Source organism: Ptychodera flava, chromosome 20 (assembly GCF_041260155.1).
Source record: "Ptychodera flava strain L36383 chromosome 20, AS_Pfla_20210202, whole genome shotgun sequence".
In the NCBI taxonomy this organism is placed as follows: Eukaryota; Metazoa; Hemichordata; class Enteropneusta; family Ptychoderidae; genus Ptychodera; species Ptychodera flava.
The window spans coordinates 13,189,978-13,210,018 of NC_091947.1; the positions used below are offsets into that span (position 1 = coordinate 13,189,978).

The 20,041-nt window shown below is 39.5% G+C and overlaps 1 long non-coding RNA gene across 1 annotated transcript; it reads right to left on the minus strand.

Annotated features, from left to right (window-relative positions):
* Positions 1-339: 339 nt before the first annotated feature.
* On the minus strand, positions 340-18,763 carry LOC139119623 (uncharacterized). The gene is made up of 3 exons (XR_011548955.1): positions 18,676-18,763; positions 17,453-17,611; positions 340-880 (listed from the first exon to the last, which is right to left on the minus strand). It is a non-coding gene; the product is annotated as an uncharacterized lncRNA (long non-coding RNA).
* Between the last annotated feature and the right edge of the window lie 1,278 nt (positions 18,764-20,041).

Genomic DNA, 20,041 nt, shown 5'->3' on the forward strand with positions numbered 1-20,041 from the left:
AGTGTGCATAACACCAAGGTACACCCGGAGAAGTTGAAGCCAGTGCTAGAAAGATACAAAGACAGAAGTTTCCGAAAGGTGAATTTTTTTATGAAGACCACAAGGCCAGGGCTAAAACGATATGATGTCAAACAATGGACGCTAATGGACAAAAGTAAGACAACAGTACATTTCTGTATTAAGAATACCAAATGAATCGACTCTGAAGGTCATTTCTGATCAGGCATTTGTCGTTTTTTGCAGCACCTTAAAATTCCCACATTTCATTGTTTCACATCGAATCTTTTGAAACAGAAACATGGTTTAATACGATATGCCGACAAACAATACCCACAAATTGTGTTTTATTTATTTATTTTATTTATTTCAGTCTTGTTATAATGACCCCTTCCGGTTGACAATAAACGTATTAGAAGACTTCAAAAAATCTGACAGGTTTCAGTCACTGCGTTAAGCAAAAAGACATTTAATTAAATAAATTCGAGGATGACGTCACATACATTTCAGTAACATTTTAATCAAATATTCAAATACCGTTGTACACAATTTTGAAATCCCACGAGCCAGAAACAACATGTAACTAAAATTCCTTATTTCCGCATCGGCCCCTAAATATATACAGAGTCTATATGAAGTCAACGTCAAAAGAGGAATTATTGTGGTAAAAGAATACTCCAAACTGTGCAAATCAATCCTAGTTTGAATCAGAAAATATTTCTCTTCAGCCGAATGATTTTTCTTTCGCTGTCTGTGGAGTTCGCTACAAAGGTCACTGCCTCGTTTTCAACTCTTCTTCCGCCTTTGCCTGTAGAAGCTCCATGAGTTTGCCCACGTTTTCCCGTAAACTGTTCGCAACCTCCATCAAGTCGGCAGTCGATGCCTGCAACAGATAAGAATTCGATATTAGCCACCCATATTCATCTTGTTTTACGACTCGCCGGCACTCGCATGCGCAGTTTTTCGCTCTCTCCGTTCCAAACGATCTAGTGGAGTTAAAATGTCCGCGCAAACAGTTCAATTTAATCGACTACAGATAAGTTGTGTAGATAGTTTCGAAATCTCAATTTTCTTGTACCATTTATCACGGATCTCATCCTGGACGATAGACAAGTTGTCAAGAATATGTCTACCCTTATCTAGCGATCAAAATCTGCAGTATTTCGTGTCAAGGTAAAGCGTTCTCCTCATTTATGCCAACATAACGGCAGTAAAAATCGCGATACCTTAATCCTCGCAATATTGGTTTGGCCATTAAACATCCCGCCGGGACTCTTTGCATATTTTCCGATGCGACATAATTCAACTTTATGTACCCCGTAATTCGACTAAGCGAATATCAAAATAAAGCCTTTTCTAAAAGTGTTGGTTTATCTTAGCATCAAAAGGCAGATATCTCCTAGTTAACGTATTCATCTATTAAACAGCCAATCACATTTTACATCGGTCTTGCGCGCTACCTTTGACCCAACAAGGTAGTTTCTTGCGATACACTATCATTCCCGATAATTACTTGACAGTTTGTCAGTAATGATGGCATTAATTAGACAAAACTTGTCTCGTGCCGGCAGATTCGATACGAAGGGGCGGTGAAGCGTGCACGATTGTATGAGCTGAAAATATGTCTTATCGTCTGATCTATTGTGAGAAGTGGTGTTACGCCGAAATACATTCCATATAGTTTCCCGTCTGCGTGTCCCCTCTTCACACTTGAAGATCTGATGACGCAAATGAACCTAACTTTTCTTACCGAAGGCGGATTATCTTTCGAAGGGTACAATCTCATGCAATATTCATCAATCCGCCAACGCCAGGAGCACGTGGAATTGCCAGTATTAGAGTGTGTGCCCTATATAATCACACCGTCTAACATGCGTATAACTGCAAGATTCTAACAGACATGTGACTGCATGATCCATATACACCACTCGATCTCCGGCCCTGAATGCGACGGAAAATGTTATCCCTAACAACTGTTGTAGTCACTGTAATTGACGGACAACCCTCGTTGCGAAGATACAGCTGTAACCCCCTCCCTTGATGCAATGCCGATTTAGAGTCGCTTTCATCGTAGTAATTAACTCGGCGCCTTCCCGTTGTCAAGTGATGGCCTCATACATCATATGGCTCCCACATCCTTTCGGAACAGAACACGGAGTTGTGACGATTTTCGTTGAATTTTTGATGCTCCGTTTTCGCAGGGCCGGTGAGGAGCAATTTTTCGTGTCTAAAATTTCAAATTTGGTCGAAGAAGATTGATGATGGAAAACGTAATTCTGTTAATTGGATAGAATTGAGTAACGCATGACTTTAAATCATACTGTTCATTAAAGTTTATGTACACGTCGTAAATTCTACGCCGCTTTCCTTTTGTTTCTACGTCGTTTACGTTTGGCGGACTGTTTCATGTACGCAAACGCCGCCTGCTGACGTGAAACCCGTTTGTTGTAAAATGATGCGGAACGACTGCAGAGCATGACCGGTGAACGACATAACAATATCTGTGTAACTTTTGTGGCGCCATTATTGCCGTGATGGCGCGTGAACGTGTTTGAGAAACGGATGCGGCTCGACTCGTAACCCAATTAAACACTTTGTGTACACAATATATCGTTACATTTTTCACTCCTAGAGGGGTAAATGATAACGGTCGCTTGAACCTTTTTAAACAGGATGTAGAAAAATGCATTTGTGCATGCTAAATTATCCAACTTGACGTCTTAACAGTCAGCCACTTTGCATCTTGCCGTCAACGGATAACATAGATGCAAGACACAGGCAGTTGAGCAGAGGATGCAATGATTGCTCGGGACAAAGTGAGATTGTTTTATTGCCTATTTTTTTCTCTCGATCTTAATGTTCCTACCGAGTCCTCTAAACACGTTGGCGTGATCTAATCCCCCTCCGTGTATGGAATACGACTATGTTTCGTATCCGTTTAATGAGCAAACTTATTATCTTGTCCGCTCTAATATTTAGAAAACGCGCTTAATACAAGGCGAGTGACGAAATGGTGATGACGCGGTCAGGACCTCGCATTAAGGAAAATCGCAGATACTCAACGGGAACTGAATATCGCTAATAATTGCTAACATCCTGACAAGTTGTCCCTTTCCACTCGAGATTCATTTGCAATGCTTTTTTCTTCATTTGCTTATCAAAGGCTGAGTTTCACACCGTCCATTGTTTGGCGCGTACCACTACTCATCGAAGCTATCTGATCCAATCACAAAGCGATGCAGCAGACTCACTTTCGCGCCTGTTTCTTTATACTTTCCCGCTCTACTCGAGTGCGGGTCGTTGTATCGTCAGGTATGAATCCTTTCATCCACATATATCAGCAAGTATGCTCAGGCTCTATTCATTTAACGGTTACGTTTATATTTATATTTCTAGCATACATAATCACAGTTTTGATTCATGCGTGGGCTAGCGTCCATTGGTTACAACACAATAGGGTCAAACCTTGCAATGGGTGAACGACGACTTCGTTTACAGTTTCATAAATTTTTCAGGGTCAACGTCCGTCCAAATGTGCTATTTTCTTTTTTAAACTTTAAACATAATCTTTTGATTTAGGCAAATTTACATCTTCTATCACACATTCAGTTATAGTTGGTAAATTACAATCTAAGGGGCCGTGGATAACTAAAACACGCGCACGGTAAACGAAACTTCTGTGTTTAGGGGGGAGGGGGTTTGGCTGTATTTCGATTACCGTGCGCAAAAATCGCACTACAAGTTTTCTTATCGCAACATCTCGCTGCACGTTTTTCTGTATCGCAAAATATCGGGCTACATTGTTTGGCTTGTACTAGGCCTGAACGGCACCGGCGCTACACAAGCATTCTTTTGACATACATGTGAATCAGTGCACAAGTAAAACAACGTAACAATCTTTTGGATGCACTATTTCATTTCATTCTATTGGTTGCGTCATTGTTGAGTTGGCGCTGAACAGAGGTTGATTTTTGAGGGATATGGGGGGGGGGGGGGTCGGTAGCGTGTGTGTGATTTAATAGCGACGTAATCACCGATTGTTGGATGCAGGTACAGAATGAGGCTTGGTTGGATTTTCGCACTTCCAAACTTTCGTTTAGGGAGGGGGGGAGAGGGGTTGAGGACAAATGCACTTAGTTTCGTTTACCGTGCGCATGTTTTAATTATCCATGGCCCCTAAATAAAAAGCCAGGCTACTATAAAACATGCATTGCACTCATGTTTTGTGCTTGACTCAATACCGCCATATTTACGGACACATTAGAACAATTTCATTACCTGTACAAAACGAAGTACCGGTGCAACTCTACAAATAAAATTGCTGGGTTGGTTCTGTGGGAGGTCAAGGTTACTAATTTAAGCGTATATAGAGCTGTTTTCGCAGTCCAGAATTCCAATTTTGAAATTAAGTTTGATCGATTGCTTTTACTTGCTTGCTTTTCACGTGGTAGCATTCGAATATAGAAATATGGTGGGGTAGTTTTGTTACCTTCTATATCACAACTGTTTTAATGTTTAAAGGATATAATTCTGTGATCGCAATTTGTCATGGGACTTATAGAACCAACAACAACCCCATACATATAATAACTGTTACTAAACTTTGCTGATCAAAATGGAATAGTTTTAAAACGACAACTTCACTTTTTTGTATTATTTGGGATGTGTTTGTATCTCATGATAAAAATGTTGTTGGCTACATTCCGTTAACAAACACATCTTAAGTCAGCGGCTTTTTGGTCTATGCTCTCATGGACGTTCATTTGTATAACGCAAAAATATATCGATGACGCAATATCTTCTACGTACTGGAAATCGAATCATTGCATCATGTGCGTGTGATACACGTCTGCAGGATTAGACTAGACATTCGTCAAATAACCATCATATATCACCACGTAGAATAAATTGAGTTACTTCTCGCGGGAAACAAACATTGCTAAGACATAGTGATATTGAGGCTCTGATTATTCATGCAATAAATATTCACAATTCCTAATGAAGCGAACACGATTTTAAATCTTCATGTTTCGGACTGACATTCATGAGTTCAGAGAAGTTTTTTATTTGACTGCCTCAGACATTGTTTCATAGTTGCTTACACGAATTTTATTCTCTAAATTTGATTTTTTTCCCTACAAATATGAATAATGGTCTCCGCGCTATGATGAAGCAGACGGGCGTTCATGTATAGCCACAAAGTCATGCACTTTCATCTTAAAAACCAAGCCACCCGGAATGACTGCATCCCTGAGTTATGACACTCAAATCTCCCGGGAAATATAGTCTCTAGTTTTGGTCTTGTATTTGATTAACCTCTGCCCCTGTAGCCATGGCAACAGGACCCTAGGGGGCTCCGTCGTCTTTAAAGTTTGGCCTGGGCAGAATTTGCAGAAAGAGATAAATTCTCTGCCCGAAGGAGTTTCTCGGCAAATCATGCCTTGTGACTGGAGGTTGTATGTCAGAATGGTACAATATAGTACAATATGGGCAGTTTATGTCATATTCAATTTATCGTCGCCATTGTAAGAAAATCCGTAGACGTATATCTGATAAAGTTACTTAAATAGAGCAAGTGCATTTCGAATTCAAGGGCCTAAGCACTAGTTAAAGCTAAATAAGCCGTAAGTCTCTATGTACTTTTCCAGTGTTTTTCGTGTAGCGCGGTCTCCGGTGCCATTTCAATCATGTTGAAATGACTAGTGTTTCACATAGGATCTACGTGTATCATGGCCAATGTTATTTTCCGCAATTTTTTGTCAGTCAGGACAAGAATTCACATGTTAACAATAACATAATTGAATATTGTACATAATGTTTTGTTTATTCAAGTACTTTACATATTTTATTTAAACCCACTAGGGGCAGGAGTCTGAGTAGAAAGAGAAAATGTATTTGTTTTGTTTGTAGGAAGAAAATGTCGAAAGTTCCCCTGATGTCTCATTAATTCGTTATCAAGCTGAAGTAGTCGTTTTAGTGAGAAACAGTTTGAATTTCGGTTGTCAGTGTTTTAAAGCCGTGTCAATCAAATGGATATGTCGTTTGAATCACAGTCGGTGTTCATCTCCCGAGATTATCGACTGACAGAACTTTGTTCAGTCACTCGACCGTGAAGACATTTTGGTCACTCACCGAGTGATGAGGGCTCTATTTCGAGACAACGCTGCCTGCCTGCACGCGTATACGAATCTATTCATGTAGCGTTTGTGAGGCTATGCACAAATGTTGCTCCCCGCCCTGAAGGAAAATACACGGCATCCCGAGTTCAGGTCCTGAGCTTTATTTCAAAGGTATGTCCTTCAGCTATTTGGTTGGAGATTCGTTCGTAACAAATTAAATGTGTGTGCATGATGCGTTGAACCCAGCAAAGACACTGGCAAATATATGCTGTTAAGATGGCTTTCGATAGAATACTGTGAAGAGAAACCTTTCACGAGTTCAAACGTCGCTTCAGAATGTTTAGCGTTCCATCAAGAGAGAACTTCACTGAGATCGTAAGAGACATCTGCGCATCCAACAGGTTAAAATTATAAATGAGTGAGCATACTTAAAGCAAGCCTCGGATTACGACTATGCGTATTTGCAATGAGACCATCATAGAATATCGTGATCGATTTGTCTTCCTTCATCACTCTAATAAGTACGCCAATCAGGTTCCCGTTATGTGTGTGAAAACGCCGGGCAATTTGATATGGCGTTCTTCCCTCCTTTTTAGATTGGCATATACTCATTTTCTGAAAGTTATCATAAACTGGCAAGGCTGTCTAATGGTCTAATAAAGAAGCCCCGGTGAGCCCTCGAATATAGAACAGCGTGTCGCTTAATAGAGATATATACGCCCTGATGACAGGCAGAGATAGCAATGCGAAGTTAATGACGGCGAACATTCGTCAACTGCCCATTGATATTCAGTTTGAGGGATTGTATGGATGCGTTAACTGCTGTATCAAATTGAGCTAAACCCAACTGACAAAGATGAAACTAATATCGCAAAGTGCTGCTCCGTACAAAGGTGGTCGTGGCAGCTCATTTTCAGTGTACACATTACTGCACTCGTGCCGTACAATAATACACAGAGTACATAAAAAATTACTGTCCGCACGTTTTTTGTTGATGCTCTTCCGCATTCGTAAACTCTAATAGTTCATTTCAGCTGAAAAGAGAATGTAAGCCGGACTCGTTTAGGATTTTGCAGATAGGCTGGTTTTACGAGTAATTTGTCCCGAGATAAATGGCAGCGATGCGATGCGATGTTCTATTGAACAGAGAATGGTGGATTGTTGGGTTGATACTGCCTCAAACAGGTGTTAAGCTTTCGACGATCTGCGGAAGTTGAAAAATATGACGAGAGAGGATATGGAGATTATTCCATGCGTCACGATTGCGTCCCAACTCAATGCCGAATCTCTTGGAATATTCCTTATGCCAAATAAAAAGTATTTGGTTTTACGGTAAAACTGCCTTAACTATTCAAAACCCATTGACCCCAGACAGTTCTTTGTATTTTTCAAAATCACGCATGCTTTTGCAAACTTTTGCAATTAAAGATATTAAGATAAAACACGAAAAGCCAGTACCTGATCGACCTACTCTTTTTCCTGAGCTCATGTTATGGCACAATTTCAGTGACTTAAATTTTCACTTTTCTCCAATGGCATTGGATGGAACCTTCTCGTACATCGCAGGGAAGACTTCTCCCCATCGTAATATTATATTTGCATTCGAGTAGATCCAACTTGTAACTGTGGGTATCGTAAAGGTCGCTAGTCGTCCCCCAGAGCCAACAATCTAGATCTAGTTTGTTGTAGTAATGGGATAGTCTTTTGGGAGCCTTACTGTTGTGGCTATCGGGTAGATAGGCACGTTTTACTAAATTTTAACAAATTTATGTTAATTGTACCATCTAAAAGAATGTAACAGGTTTATGTCTTCCATTACAGAATCAATATTTCTTTTCAACTCCCCAGCAAAGTCCACGGCCCACTACACTACAATGAGAGGCACGCTGTCGGATTACTCAGTTCTGCTCACTTAGTTTACGGGATTTATACAGACTTGTCTGACTGTCAGCGTAGCAAAGTCATTGAGAAGGCACTGATCATTGTCATTCTGGCGCCGATCATGGTATTCAACGCATCAGTTCAGAATTCGAACAGGAACTTTCCCTTTCGTCTTTTCACTCCTGTCGGCCATTATCGTAAATTTGTACTCGCAGAGTGGTCGGTGTTACGGTGTTTTACAGGTCACATACTGGCGTTACATAAAACGGAATTAGTGAACATGGTTTATGTTGAGTTGTCACCAAACAGGGGAAAACATATCGTTTAAGGGGAGGCGGGCTTGCAATTCCCTTCCTGTCACCACGTGTTTACAGTGTGCGCGCGCTAAATCAGAACTGCGTTTATCTTTCCCAATGGTGCTATATCGTCAATGGCGAAGTTTGTTCCGTAAAACGTTACTGCATAATTTAGTGACTATTTCAAAAGCATTTCAGTCTCACGACCTCTGTATAGTATGGAATTCCTCCAAAACTGGCAATGCAAGAATACGTTACTGATCAGCAATCACTTGGAGCTTATAAGAGCAGACATTTTAATCCTTTGACTGCTGTAATTTTTCCCACCAAAATTTTAACGCAATATTTTACCAATTTTTGTGAACTTTTCCTTAAGCCTTTTCATAATTTTGGACCACATGGATATCACATTGCATCGGCTACAATTTTTTATCAAAATTTTGGTAAAAATCAGAAAAAAAATTGTTATGTAGGTCATTTCCCCCACACTCATCATGACCTGAGTTCGGTTAGTCTAGAACATTCTCAAGGTCACTGCCCTTAATGACCTCACAACCTTGAATTCAATTAGTCATGTTTGGAATATTCTAGAAATTTAATTAGTTGTGTAAGGGAGATAATTTTAGAACAGTAATTAGCATGTCAATAAAGTTCTAGATTGTTCTTATATGCCTTTATAAAAGGGACGTGCTCAGCTTCCAGTCAGACTTTTGGGATCGTGTCTCTTGTGTGTTATTAAACTCCAGCAGTAGTCATTCTCAAGACTTTTCAAGACCTTCACTGCCAACGCTGGATTTATACTGTGGACTTTATGCATCTTCAAGCCTGCAAGGACTGTTCATTCATCCGACTGACTGTTACAACTCTGAGACTGGAGCTTTGCCGTCCCAGCTGAGATAAGTAGTCTGTACACTTTAAAGCTTGTATTCTATCCCTAACTTAGCAATTAGTTTTATTTTCGTAATAAATTTTGTTTAAACGTTAACTGCTGAGTTCACCCTTTTGTTCGTCTTCTCTGCACGTAACAAATTGGGGGCTCGTCCGGGAGACGAATATTTTGAGCCGTTTGACAACATTTTGCCTACCTTTTCAAAACTACTATATACTGTGAACTCAGTGAAATTTAATCATGGCGGAATTTAAACCAGAGGAAATGGATGACCTTGATCAGGACACATTTGATTCCCTCAGAAAAGACGACCTCATAACACTGGCCAATTTCCTTAAGGTAGAAGTTAAACGATCTATGCGCAAGCGAGAAATACAGTTCAAGATTGCAAAACATTTAGTTAAATCAGGCCATTTTGAGGAGTCTGCCTTAAAAGATTATGAGCCCGAGTCTACCTCTGAACTCAGAAAATTAGAATTAGAAATGCAGACAAATTTGGAGATCAAGAAACTAGAATTACAAATGAGAGAGAAAGAATTACAAATGGAAGAAAGACAGAGAGAGAAAGATAGGCAGGAAAGATTAGAAATGGAAGAAAGACAGAAAGAGAGGGAATTGGAAATGAAAAAAAAAGAATTGCACAATGGAAGAAAGACAAAGGGAGAAAGAAAGAGAGGAAAAAGAAAAGGAAAGAGAATTAGCAGAACACCGACTGCAGTTAGAAATGAGACGTTTAGAGCTTAGAAAGTCAGGAAAATTCTTCCCTTCAGACAGTTTTGACATCACTAAGCATTTCAGGTTAGTTCCCCCTTTCCAAGAAAAGGATGTTGATAAATATTTCCTTCATTTTGAGAAAATTGCTCAGAGTCTGGATTGGCCTAAGGAGTCCTGGTCTATGCTTTTGCAGAGTGCTTTGGTGGGTAAAGCCAGAGAAATTTACATTCAGTTGTCAGTAGAGCAGGCTTCAAATTATGATTCTGTGAAGGAATTAATTCTCAAGGGCTATGAGTTGGTGCCTGAAGCTTACCGTCAGAAATTTAGGGATTGTGAGAAGGTGAAGGATCAAACTTATGTTGAATTTGCCGAACAAAAGAACAACTGTTGATCGTTGGTGTTCTTCTGAAAAGGTCAGTCAGAATTATAACAAATTACGACAGCTTGTTTTGATTGAGGAATTTAAAAGGTGCATCCGGAGTGACATCAAGACGTTTATCAATGAACAAAAGGCAGATACATTAGAGGTTGCTGCACGTTTGGCCGATGATTATTCATTGACCCACAAATCTTCATTTCTCAGCAAACCATCCCAGTCCTTTTCATACAGAAACAATGCAGGTAAATTTAACTCGTCCTTTTCGTCCAAGAATTTTTCAAAGGAGAGTAGAAAATCAAATGACAACAGTTCACAGAGTTCAAGTAACACTCCCACATCATCAGATCCCAAGTCTCAATCTCCTTCTGACAAACAGTTTGGTACACTTTCTTGTAATTATTGTAAGAAAGACGGCCATTTAATGTCAGAGTGTTTCAAATTGAAAAGAAAACGTGAAGGTCAAAGTGGTCAAAGTGGATCTAAGCCCACCGGCTTTATTTCTTCATCAACTCAATTAGAGTCTAATAATGTGTGTAACACATTTTCTGAGGTTAAAGCCCTCTTATCCCCAATTAATGAGGTCAAGGTCAATTCTTCTCAAGATAGCATTATGGGTATTTTCGAACCATTTATTCACGATGGTTTTATATCACTTTCTAGTGATTTCTCTTCCGCTACCCCTGTCAAAATTTTAAGAGATACCGGGGCGTCCCAGTCTCTTTTGTTGGCAGATACCCTGCCGTTTTCTGAAAAGTCATTTTCAGGTTCTAAAGTTCTTATTAAGGGGGTAGATTGCAATGACTTTATTCCTGTTCCTCTCCATAATGTCTATTTGTCTTCGGACTTTATTTCTGGACCTGTGACTTTAGGTATTAGGCCTTTTTTTGCCTTTTGAAGGGATTCACCTTCTTCTTGGAAACGACCTTGCTGGGGACAAGGTCATCACTAATCCACTTGTGACTGATAATCCTAGTTTAGATCAGGATCCAGAGCCAATTGAACAAGAGATACCCGATTTATTTCCTTCATGTGCTATTACTCGAGCCATGTCAAAGAAAACTTCCGAGAATCAAAATACTCTCAAAAATAATGTCACAGATGTTGACTTAAATGACACCTTTCTCAGTCAGGTGTTTGACACGGATCGTTCCGTTATCCCTCGTGGATTTGAAACTTCCAGTAAAACTTCTGCTGACCAAAGTCAGACATTTTCTAGATCAAATCTCATTGCAGAACAACACAAAGACCCAGATATTTTGTCTTTGTTTGACAGGGTAGATGATGAAGGTAAACTTCAGATAGCTCTGTTTCCTATTATACAAAGTCTGGTATTCTCATGCGTAAATGGAGACCTCCAGATGTTTTGGTTGATGACGATTGGGCTATAAAACATCAAATTGTGGTTCCAAAGCCCTACCGTGCTGAAATATTGCGCCTGGCCCATGAAACCCCCTGGGCTGGTACTTAGGAGTCAGGAAAACTTATCATAAAATTCTCAGTCACTTTTATTGGCCTAATCTCAGGCAGGATGTAGCACATTTCTGTAAAACTTGTCACACATGTCAAATGGTAGGAAAGCCAAATCAGACCATTCCAAAGGCCCCTTTACAGCCAATTCCTGCATTCCAAGAACCATTTAGTAGGATACTAATAGACTGTGTTGGGCCCCTACCAAAAACAAGATCAGGAAATGAGTATATGTTGACAATTATGTGTACATCAACTCGGTTCCCAGAAGCCATACCACTGAGAAACATAAAGACAAAGACTATAGTGAGAGCTTTAGTTAAATTTTTCACTTTATTGGCCTCCCTAAATGTGTCCAGTCCGATCAAGGCTCCAACTTTATGTCTGGAATTTTTCAACAAGTAATGGATCAGCTAGGCATTAAACAGTATAGGTCATCCGCCTATCATCCAGAAAGTCAGGGTGCTCTTGAGCGATTTCATCAAACGTTGAAAAACATGATTAGGACCTACTGTTTTGACACAGAGAAGCAGTGGGATGAAGGAATTCATTTTTTGCTCTTTGCTGTTAGAGAGTCAATTCAGGAGTCTCTTGGTTTTAGCCCACTTGAGCTTGTATTTGGACATACAGTCCGTGGCCCACTTAAGCTCGTTAAAGAGAAATTCCTGTCTGACGACGATGATTGTCTGAATATTTTGCAATATGTGTCAGATTTTCGTACAAAACTCTCTAAAGCATGTGAATTAGCCAGAGAAAATCTTGAGTCATCTCAGCAGTCAATGAAAACCAAATACGATAAAAACACCTCAAAACGGAAGTTTGAACCAGGTCAAAAAGTTCTTGTTCTACTTCCGGTTCCTGGCAAACCACTCCATGCTCGTTACTTTGGGCCATATCTAATTGATAAGAAATTGAGTGATTTAAATTACATCATAACAACACCTGACAGGCGAAAACAAAAACAGCTATGTCACATAAATATGCTTAAGCCATATTTTGATAGGGATAATCCTACTATAACTCAGCCTGTCAGTGCAGTCAGTTCAAACCATTATGAAGATAGTGATACTGAAACTGACTTGAGTGAAAAAACTCTAAACTCAAAGCTGGGCTCGGTCAAGCTTCAGAACTCAGAAATCCTGGAGAAGCTGGAGTCTACAAAGTTGGCACACCTCCAGCCAGAACAACAACAACAGGTGAAAGAACTGCTCCATGAATATAAACACCTGTTTAAAGATGTTCCAACGAGGACGAACGTCATCTATCACGACGTTGATGTTGGGGACAGTAAGCCTGTAAACAACATCCATACAGACTGAATCCAACAAAAGCGAAATATCTCCAGGAAGAAGTCAAATACCCGCTGGACAATGACTTTATTGAACCCAGTAAAAGTAACTGGAGTTCGCCGTGCATACTTGTTCCCAAATCAGATCACAGTTATCGTATGTGCACGGACTTTAGGAAGGTCAACACTTTAACAAAGACAGACACTTTCCCAATCCCGAGGATTGATGACTGCATCGACCGAGTGGGAAAAGCCAAGTATGTGACGAAATTTGACCTACTGAAGGGATTTTGGCAAGTCCCTCTGACGGATCGTGCTCGTGAAATATCCGCCTTTGTTACACCAGACGGATTGTTCCAGTACAAGGTGATGCCATTCGGAATGAAGAACTCTCCGGCAACGTTCCAACGGATGATCAACGACGTCATATCCGGGCTAGACGGGTGTGCAGCTTACGTTGACGACGTCATCCTGTATAGTGACACCTGGGAGGAACACATCAAGCTCATGCGGAAGTTCTTTGAGAGACTGAGTAAAGCAATGTTGACTGTCAACCTTGCCAAATCTGAGTTTGGTTGGCGAGGGTGACTTACCTCGGACATACTGTAGGACAGGGTGAGGTAAAACCTGTTGATGCCAAAATCAGTGCCATTTCAAGTTTTCCCATACCAAACTGCAAACGACAACTGATGCGCTTTCTTGGTATGGCTGGTTACTACAGAAAATTCTGTCCAAATTTCTCCACAATTACTGAGCCTTTGACCAACTTACTTAAAAAGAAAGTAAAGTTTGTTTGGTCAGAGCAATGCCAACAGGCATTTGATACACTTAAAGCCATACTGCAAAGTGCCCCAGTGTTGTCTGCACCAGATTTCACTTTGCCATTCAAATTAGCTGTAGATGCTAGTGATACGGCTGCTGGTGCTGTTTTATTGCAAGAGGATAGTCATGGTGTAGATCATCCTGTTTGCTATTTTTCACGCAAATTTAACAAATCCCAGAGAAACTACTCTACAATTGAAAAAGAGTGTTTATCTTTGATATTAGCCTTACAGCATTTTGAAGTTTATGTTACTTCTTCAAATCAGCCAATAGTGGTTTATATTGATCACAACCCTCTTGTTTTTCTGCAGAAATTTAAAGGCAAAAATCAGAGATTGCTAAGATGGAGTTTAATGTCACAGGAGTTTAATCTTGACATTAGACATATCAAAGGCAGAGACAATTTAATTGCAGACTGCCTCTCTCGTATTTAGAGTTTATTGTTGTTCACTTTCAAGAAATTTTACTTTAGAGTAAAGAAATTTTAGTACTTAAATCTCTTTCAAGACTACATTTGTAAAAGAAAGATTTTTCTTTGAAAAATTTTCTTTTTTTTGAAGAGGGGGTGTGTTATGTAGGTCATTTCCCCCACACTCATCATGACCTGAGTTCGGTTAGTCTAGAACATTCTCAAGGTCACTGCCCTTAATGACCTCACAACCTTGAATTCAATTAGTCATGTTTGGAATATTCTAGAAATTTAATTAGTTGTGTAAGGGAGATAATTTTAGAACAGTAATTAGCATGTCAATAAAGTTCTAGATTGTTCTTATATGCCTTTATAAAAGGGACGTGCTCAGCTTCCAGTCAGACTTTTGGGATCGTGTCTCTTGTGTGTTATTAAACTCCAGCAGTAGTCATTCTCAAGACTTTTCAAGACCTTCACTGCCAACGCTGGATTTATACTGTGGACTTTATGCATCTTCAAGCCTGCAAGGACTGTTCATTCATCCGACTGACTGTTACAACTCTGAGACTGGAGCTTTGCCGTCCCAGCTGAGATAAGTAGTCTGTACACTTTAAAGCTTGTATTCTATCCCTAACTTAGCAATTAGTTTTATTTTCGTAATAAATTTTGTTTAAACGTTAACTGCTGAGTTCACCCTTTTGTTCGTCTTCTCTGCACGTAACAAAATTGACTGAGGTATATTTTATGTAGGTGACAAAATAGCACTCAAAGGGTCAAAGCTTTCAAGTAGTGCACTATCACTGTTTTACAACTACAAACGAAATTTGCTTACTATATTAGGATCTTCCTGATATGTTATGGTAATTTTCGGATGTCAACGCGGACAAAAACTGATTTACATCCAATTAAATGATACCACAGTTTGAATCACTAGACGTATAAAGTTTCAGAAGATTTCTTACAATTTAAGCTTGACGGATATACAGAGTAGTAAACAGGGTGCCCCCTGTTGAAAATTTCACTCTTCATACGAATTTAAAGACACCGAGCCAAACGCTTTCCTTTCTACTTGAATGTAAGATGTTTCTCAGCATGTGCAATACAATGGACAGCTTAGAGTGAATGCGTAGATAGAAACTACCTTCTCTCGTTGACCGAATCAGTAAAACTAAAGTCTAACTGAGAAAGTGTGACGAAGAAAAGCATGGAAAAGTTTTGTTGATTCCCAAGGTATTTCATGTAAGTTAAAATTTGGAGGACGGGGTTAATTTTGGGATTAATAGCGATAACCGTACATATTAGAACAGCCGTATTTTTTTCCATGCGATTACCGTTATAGGCACGGATACTCGTAAGGTAGTACGCACCTCGAAATTGAAAGACTTACAGTGGGTTTCAATTCGGTGCCACAACTCTTATGTGCGAGACAGTTTTAGCTCAAGCAAACATCTTCTAATTTTCAGCTGTAATTGTTACTGAAAACAGCTACATTGTAGATCAAGTGTAATAAACTGTTCAGCTCTCAGCTATCTGCCCAGACATAGTTATCCGTGCTGGTTTACTGAACTAATCAATGACTCGGTGACTTTTTAATGTGTGGTCATTCCAAAACTAATCGTTTATATTAAATTGCGTCCATCTCATACATAGAGTTGTGGCAACGAACTGAAACCCACGGTAAACTTTTGCTCAAAGTCTCCGCAAGGAAAATTTAAACCGTTAATTTCGAAATCAAGAACAAAAATCAGTGATAACCGTGCAAAATTTGGTACAAGAGAAACAGACTGCCCAATATTTACCGACTTTGAAATTCAAAATGGCCACCATCTTAATGTTAACCTTTTGAGGAAAAATCAAATTTCACTAAAATTTTATTTATTCCATGATCCTCAAAATGAGGCCCCTCAAGTGGTTAAGCATTTATAAATGTTTGAGAGTCAGAATTTGTGTCCCCGAGGCGCATTCTACCTTAAACTATCTCAAAACATATAGCAGTCAGACTGTCTATGTGTGGTAACGCGTATTGGCTAAAACGTAAACTAACGTTACAGTGTGACGTCAGCTTTTGCCACTGATCTACTGCTAGCGGATTTAACATTTCCACAAAAGCCTCGCCTGTATCGAGAACTGAAGTTTGCGCTCGAAATCGTGGAAAAAAAGTATGAAATGTAAGATATACATCGACGATTTTGCTATTTTGCAGTTTTTGAGATATTCATTAGAGAGGACATACTGAACTGTGATGACATGCATACATAGGTGTTTGACGCAAAAGGCGATGAGAAATCATAACAATACAGAAAGCAGCATAATATTCTTCTGTAACTCATATCATCAAACGTTTCTAGTATAGTGTCACCCCAACGTTAAAAACTGCTATCGCCTGAAACTCGAGACGTAGCAGTCCGCCGCAGGTGGGTGCGTTTCCGACAACTGAGAATAAGTAGCATAAATGAAACAAAACGTCATCAGGGTTCAAACCAGGTTTCGAATGAAGAAGTGAACAACTAGACTTGTCATAAATCTGTCCAAATTTATAAAAGCGCGCCAACCTTACCGACAGGTGCTGCATTCATTACCGGAGATGGCTATGTCGCTCGTGCAACTGCTCAAACTCCGGTATTTTACTGGCAGCCCGACTAAAAGCCGAAGGATTTTTTGAAGGAGTCATTTCCTTAAATTCATGGGCATGCAAGGAACAGCGAATCGGTTCTATTCACCAAGTCCCCTCGCCTTCCTTCCGTGCACTTGTGTGTTCATAGAAATAGATGGACGCAATTTCCCGCCCCCCGAAAAGTGTAAGCGCGCAATCTTGCAAAGTTTATTGCGTATTATGACGCGCGCAAACCATAGCGGATCATCGAAGAGTGTGTAAAATCTTCTCTGTGACCTAAAAATCACCATAAAGGCTGATTAAATGAATCGCTAGCTCTGCTTGGCGTCAACACAAATAGTTCATAAAATACAGAATGCTGATTTAATGACATAATCCTCAATTGCAGAAATTTCTAATTTGCATGAAGTACAGGCATCAGCAGTAAAACACTTGCGGTGTTTGAAGTCTCAATGATAATGATATAACGTAGAAATATCCCCCCATTTTCCAATTCCCTTTGAAAGATCCAGGATTGCCTTTCTTCATCCATCGTATGTGGTGACGGGATAAAAGAAAAAAAGTGGGATTAACTTACGAGTGGATCTTCGCGGTTTCGTTTTCCCGGCGCCCACATTTGACCGCCTTTACCGGAATAGTGGAGTGTGGCGTCTGTCCATGTACTGAGTATGACCATCGAGAGCAGAACCACTGCGCAAACTTTGGCATTTGTCATCGTCACTGTGTGTGTGTTGTTCTGTAAGCACAAACACAAAAATGTTTCATAATGCAACAACTCCCTAAGAAGTAAATGTCATGGAAAACAAATACTACGGACAGGAACTATTCTTCCGAGACTTTACCCTTAGTAAAAAGGGCCCGGGGCGAGCAACCTTTCAGAAATATTAAAGTCATCTAGATCTTCTGATTTTAGCGATATTAAAGCTTGTGGGTAGCCCCATTGAAAACCAAAAGTAAAATGTCACATATGCATTCTGATATTGTCAAAATAAATTATTAAGTCTCACTACAGAGCTTGCTCTGTAACTGTCGTCACCATTTTGTTTTAAACAATATCGACATAGTTTTGCGGAAAGTTAATCTCAATTATTGCAAACTTCAGCCTAGCCTCCCTGACGTTGTATCTCGATTTTGACACCAAAAACTAACAGTCCATCTTAAGAAAAGAATAATAAATTTCGATATTTTCTCCTTCAAGAGCTTGCAGCTTGATGACAGCGAGAAGAATCACACTTTCTGTAAGTGTGAGAAGTGTAAGATATTTCCTTGAAGTTTTTTCAGTTGCGCCATTTGCGGTCAAAGTATGGTGTATGTCATTTGGGTGAGAAGTGGTATCACGCATTCTGTGTACAGACCATCATGAAGAGTTTTCGATCAGTTTTATCGTTAATATTTGAAGTTGTAAATTCAGACTAGCGTAAATCAGTGAGTTTTATGGAAGGTTGTACTCTTTTACGGGAAAAGATCCCCTCACGATAATGTTCAAGTTATTTTTGAATACTGAATTGAATTTACAAGACTGATAGAATCTCTAAAATTAGCGAGTAAATTTGAAGACGACATACTCGTTTATCAACTACATGTACTATACTAGATAAGAATTGAATGTATCATTTTCATGACGCTAGGCAAAGGAAGCAACTTCTTTATCTCATCTTTTTAGCCAGGAGAGATTGGAAGCATTTGTTAGCGCGAGGACATAAATTTCATGGTAAAATGATGGCAAAGAATGGAAAATTCATAGATGACCAGTGAGCGCGCCAAATGCAAAAAAAAAAAAAAAAATACACAGGTACTCACCGTTTTACGAGGAGACGGACGCTTGGCGCAGGTTACTTGGTGTGCACTGGTGCTGCCTAAATGATGACTTCATGTCAGGCCCCCTAACCCACCGTATTTATAGTCACATAGGCAGGAAGCGCGAGGGGAAGTTATCAACATTTTGCTTGAGCTCATGCATAGATAATGTGAAGCCCTTTCAGATTGTATTATTCAGACGCGAGTGTGTTTAGTCCTCAGGGACGCTGAGCTCTAAGGACTATGAAAAACCTTTTGCGTCGATAAAAATGCGATTTCTCAGAAAAAGGTGCTAACCGCTCAAGGAGTTTTTTTTTCAAAATAAAAGTCCATTTTGTTTTAAAAAGTTTTAATGTGATAGTCATATAGATATGTGTGAAAGTGACCCACTTACTTTCAGCATCAATTTTTCTGTTCGAGTTTTTTTCCTATTTCTTTAGATGATAAGTTTGAAACGTTCCATTCAGAACATGTTTTTAGTTTGTCTGATGTGACGAATTTTAGTGCTTTTACACTGGTGTAGTTCGCTTTAAATGGAAGTGGCGACCAAAAATAGCTCGGTCTCCGTATCAATACCGGTATTTCCACTGTGTAAAAGTCCAATGGCCATTAAGAAGCAGCCCACTTAACACGTGACTTGTACCTCTTTGCAATTTGACTCACAGAACCGAACCAACAAAGTGGAAAATGATTCCCAGTAAGCTTTCACATCTACCGTTTTGCGACAAGTGGTGCGATAACCGAAGTCAGTAAACACAGTGACCGCGTGCATACTCGAATCTTTAGAGGCATGCTTAGCCCTAAGCTTCTCTCTCGCCGGGGTGGTATAAAGGTATCATGCAATCCGGCAAACTGTTTTTCTCTCCTGACAACCAATTAAGTATTCGATTCTTCAATGCTTTAACGCGTGACCGCTCTGCCTCCCTAGCAGCATAGGCAGGCACATCAACATTCTCCCCGAGAGCAAGTTTTGAGACTAAATGACTCAATGTAGTTTAAGAACAGTAAAGTTGAGTGTTTACATGAATCAATTTTGTAATTAAACAAAACAACGTTTCTTGCAGGTTCCTTGGCTATATTACATATTAACAAAATAACAATTATATATATATATATATATATATATATATATATATATATATATATATATATATATATATATATATATATATATATATATATATATATATATATATATATATATATATATATATATATATTCGCACAACGAATGAAAAGCCCCATCTAAGAGTCAGGACCGCCCACATTGGACCGACTGATCCATTAGCTCAGTTGGTAGAGCATCCGTAATGTCTACGGGGGGTGTGGGTTCGAGTCCCGCATGGGTCACTTTTCATTCACCACTATA